At 53.4% G+C, this 5,000-nt stretch overlaps 1 non-coding gene across 1 annotated transcript in view; it reads left to right on the forward strand.

Annotated features, from left to right (window-relative positions):
- Nucleotides 1–3,376: 3,376 nt before the first annotated feature.
- The window catches only part of LOC124773580, a 1,910-nt gene continuing 286 nt past the window's right edge, over nt 3,377–5,000 (forward strand). The window contains exon 1 of the ribosomal RNA XR_007014823.1: nt 3,377–5,000. This exon is cut by the window's right edge and continues 286 nt beyond it. This is a non-coding gene — a ribosomal RNA (small subunit ribosomal RNA).

Here is a 5,000-nt window from a genome sequence, read left to right on the forward strand (position 1 = left end):
AGCCATCAGCATGTCGGTCCCCATGCGCGTTGCACTCGCACTCGCAGTCGCAAAAACGTGGGGCAAATATATTACGCGGAAGAGCTATAACAGACCGAGCCCCACTGCATGGGGAGAGTCTTTGTCACTAATGTACACAGATGGAACATTTTGGACTGGAACCAGATTACCCGTACACACGGCGCTGATTAGTAATCAATGCAGAGCCATCAAACTACAGCAAATATACACAACTGTCCGTATACATGCTGAAAGAGTCTGCCCACAATGGGAACCACACGTCAGCCAGACACTCTGATCACGCACCACTCTCTGCTTCTAACGGGCGCACATACAATATGTAAGCACCAGCATGGAACAACATCCAGTGCATCTTCTCCGCCACATTACACAATCCACACTATCACAACCAGACCAGGAGGTCCATGCGGAAAATACAATATCCCAGCCTTTCGACATCCACCATTGCGCAGACCAGGCACCAACACCCACACATGTCCTATACAACGGTGCACCCAACATCACAATAGTACCTCCTGTCACAGCGCACAAACAATGACATGAGTCAAAGACACAGGTCTCACACAAGCATAGAATTGGAGCGCCGCCTCTAATAAGCCAAAGGTGCATCCTGACGTGACAAATCTGATCATGTCACAAGCATTCACTTACTATAATCACTATCAAGGAACCTGCCGCCCCCGCCCCCCCCCCCTACACCTTTCCTTACAACAACGTGTAACCTAACCTAACCTAACCTATGTTGTACCTTAACCTAACCTATGTTGTACCTTAACCTAACCTATGTTGTACCTTAACCTAACCTATGTTGTACCTTAACCTAACCTATGTTGTACCTTAACCTAACCTATGTTGTACCTTAACCTAACCTATGTTGTACCTTAACCTAACCTATGTTGTACCTTAACCTAACCTATGTTGTACCTTAACCTAACCTATGTTGTACCTTAACCTAACCCATGTTGTACCTTAACCTAACCCATGTTGTACCTTAACCTAACCCATGTTGTACCTTAACCTAACCCATGTTGTACCTTAACCTAACCCATGTTGTACCTTAACCTAACCCATGTTGTACCTTAACCTAACCCATGTTGTACCTTAACCTAACCCATGTTGTACCTTAACCTAACCCATGTTGTACCTTAACCTAACCCATGTTGTGCCTTAACCTAACCCATGTTGTGCCTTAACCTAACCCATGTTGTGCCTTAACCTAACCCATGTTGTGCCTTAACCTAACCCATGTTGTGCCCTAACCTAACCCATGTTGTGCCCTAACCTAACCCATGTTGTGCCCTAACCTAACCCATGTTGTGCCCTAACCTAACCCATGTTGTCCCCTAACCTAACCCATGTTGTCCCCTAACCTAACCCATGTTGTCCCCTAACCTAACCCATGTTGTGCCCTAACGTAACCCATGTTGTGCCTTAACGTAACCCATGTTGTGCCTTAACGTAACCCATGTTGTGCCTTAACGTAACCCACGTTGTCCGCTAACGTAACCCACGTTGTCCGCTAACGTAACCCACGTTGTCGCCTAAACCTGCTCTGTAATTGTTATACGACTCGTTCAATTAGTGTAGTGTTGCCCACCCGCAACCCTCGCAATATAGTTCGCTACTCGCACTGCCCGCTCCCCTGTGTATCGCTTCATGTTAAACACCTTGCAAGTCTTGCTGACTTTCCACATGCTCCTGCTGTACACTGTAATGTGGATGGCAGCAGGACGTACATGCCGCCCCCCCCCCCCCCACCCCTCCCCACGTCCCCACGTCCCCACCTTGCCCCCTGCCTTCGCAAGCTGGTTGGTGACAAGTTTGCATGTTCAATGCCCTTCGCATGCGACGTACGCAGGCTACGTTGTGGTGCGGCCTGTGTCAACTGTCCGCTGATGTCGTACGCGTGAACCACAATCTGTACTGCACATTCGTCCTTATGTACTGAATGATACATCGTGGCACATGTGTGACCGTACAACGACTGCGCCCAAAAACGGCGGACCATACAGTGCAAATATTGTGCACGCAGCTACGTGTCGTCTCCCTATGAGAGCTGGATTGCAGTGTGGTACGCCATAGAGACGTGTGGGAGGAACGGACGCCGTGGATGGCGATCAGCATGAGCTGTGTGTTGATGTATTCGGACCTAGTCGTCTCTCCTCAAACACCGTGATAGCATGGTGCACCGCGTTCCATATCTGCGACATGCTACAGAGGCCGGTTGACAGTCGTTCGAGCAATGGACATCGCATACGTACGGGGGCCACCTTCCACGTATTGTCTAGGCGTGCACATTTTGTTGCGTGTATGTGGGCAGACGTAGTGTGGCGTGACACCTGACACAGGCATGCAATAATCGTTGAAGTTGCTAATGGCGATGGACGCCTACGTTTTCTGGTGAAGTTACGCAAATGAAGAAATGGTAACCCGTTGTGGTGCGGTTGTTCTCGCTAGGGGTGAATCGGTGATGGCGACGATAGGTTGAGGTACTAACCGGTTGTTCCAGCGATACCCACCATGCCGATGAAACTGAACGGCATCTGGGTGTGAAGCGATACGCGGTGGTGGCTGGGTGGGACCGTCCCCGGCCGGTGAGGGGGCGCCTCCCGGCGTGCTGGCCGCGCGGTGCGTGGGCGCACGCGCTACAGCCGGCTGGTGGGGGCGGCCAGTGGCAGGCGCGCCGGCCGACGGACGCGGCAGGCGTCGCAGCTGCGCGCCGGCGCACCCTGCGCGCGGCGCCGTGCGGCCAAAGTAGGTCCTCGCGGGCCCGGTGCGAAGCGCGGTGGACATCTTCAGTGTGCTGGTCCGATTGAGGACTGTGTGCGTTGAGGATGCGCCGCCGCCCGGCGCTCGGCGCCGCGACGCCGTCTGCTGCTCGGTCGCCCCAGCGGTTCTCGCTGGTGGTTTGTATCGCAGCTGTGCGGATGTGTTGGCGCGTGCGCTGTGCTGGGAGAGTTCGCTTCGGCACCCAAGTGGGGCTTTTGTCCTTCTGTGGCGCTGGCGTTGGAGCTGCCGGTCACCGTAGGTGGCGCGTGTTGTCTCCCGCCGGCAATGCCACGACAGCACGCTCCCGGGCCTCTGTCGGCAGCGGCAAGCTCAGTTGGGAGCACGGGTGGTCGCACCGAAAGCGTCTACTCGCCTAACTCCGGGCGATTGCGCCTCTCTCGAACCCGACCAAGTACTTGGGACGGCGCTGCGCGCCGCCGGGACCTGAGAGGGTTTCGAGGTGTATTGTGCAGGGGAGCTCAGCCTCCTCCTGTTTGCAGAATGATTGAGCGGACGCTTGCGTGTTCGCGCGGGCCCCCGGGACACACTCCCGGGCGGCCGGCTGCTCAGCTCTAGTTGGCGCAGCTCCCTGGTTGATCCTGCCAGTAGTCATATGCTTGTCTCAAAGATTAAGCCATGCATGTCTCAGTACAAGCCGCATTAAGGTGAAACCGCGAATGGCTCATTAAATCAGTTATGGTTCCTTAGATCGTACCCACGTTACTTGGATAACTGTGGTAATTCTAGAGCTAATACATGCAAACAGAGTCCCGACCAGAGATGGAAGGGACGCTTTTATTAGATCAAAACCAATCGGTCGGCTCGTCCGGTCCGTTTGCCTTGGTGACTCTGAATAACTTTGGGCTGATCGCACGGTCCTCGTACCGGCGACGCATCTTTCAAATGTCTGCCTTATCAACTGTCGATGGTAGGTTCTGCGCCTACCATGGTTGTAACGGGTAACGGGGAATCAGGGTTCGATTCCGGAGAGGGAGCCTGAGAAACGGCTACCACATCCAAGGAAGGCAGCAGGCGCGCAAATTACCCACTCCCGGCACGGGGAGGTAGTGACGAAAAATAACGATACGGGACTCATCCGAGGCCCCGTAATCGGAATGAGTACACTTTAAATCCTTTAACGAGTATCTATTGGAGGGCAAGTCTGGTGCCAGCAGCCGCGGTAATTCCAGCTCCAATAGCGTATATTAAAGTTGTTGCGGTTAAAAAGCTCGTAGTTGGATTTGTGTCCCGACGCTGTTGGTTCACCGCCCGTCGGTGTTTAACTGGCATGTATCGTGGGACGTCCTGCCGGTGGGGCGAGCCGAAGGCGTGCGACCGCCTCGTGCGTGCTCGTGCGTCCCGAGGCGGACCCCGTTGAAATCCTACCAGGGTGCTCTTTATTGAGTGTCTCGGTGGGCCGGCACGTTTACTTTGAACAAATTAGAGTGCTTAAAGCAGGCAAGCCCGCCTGAATACTGTGTGCATGGAATAATGGAATAGGACCTCGGTTCTATTTTGTTGGTTTTCGGAACCCGAGGTAATGATTAATAGGGACAGGCGGGGGCATTCGTATTGCGACGTTAGAGGTGAAATTCTTGGATCGTCGCAAGACGAACAGAAGCGAAAGCATTTGCCAAGTATGTTTTCATTAATCAAGAACGAAAGTTAGAGGTTCGAAGGCGATCAGATACCGCCCTAGTTCTAACCATAAACGATGCCAGCCAGCGATCCGCCGCAGTTCCTCCGATGACTCGGCGGGCAGCCTCCGGGAAACCAAAGCTTTTGGGTTCCGGGGGAAGTATGGTTGCAAAGCTGAAACTTAAAGGAATTGACGGAAGGGCACCACCAGGAGTGGAGCCTGCGGCTTAATTTGACTCAACACGGGAAACCTCACCAGGCCCGGACACCGGAAGGATTGACAGATTGATAGCTCTTTCTTGATTCGGTGGGTGGTGGTGCATGGCCGTTCTTAGTTGGTGGAGCGATTTGTCTGGTTAATTCCGATAACGAACGAGACTCTAGCCTGCTAACTAGTCGCGTGACATCCTTCGTGCTGTCAGCGATTACTTTTCTTCTTAGAGGGACAGGCGGCTTCTAGCCGCACGAGATTGAGCAATAACAGGTCTGTGATGCCCTTAGATGTTCTGGGCCGCACGCGCGCTACACTGAAGGAATCAGCGTGTCTTCCTAGGCCGAAAGGTCGGGGTAAC

This window comes from Schistocerca piceifrons, unplaced genomic scaffold (genome assembly GCF_021461385.2).
Source record: "Schistocerca piceifrons isolate TAMUIC-IGC-003096 unplaced genomic scaffold, iqSchPice1.1 HiC_scaffold_954, whole genome shotgun sequence".
NCBI lineage: Eukaryota > Metazoa > Arthropoda > Insecta > Orthoptera > Acrididae > Schistocerca > Schistocerca piceifrons.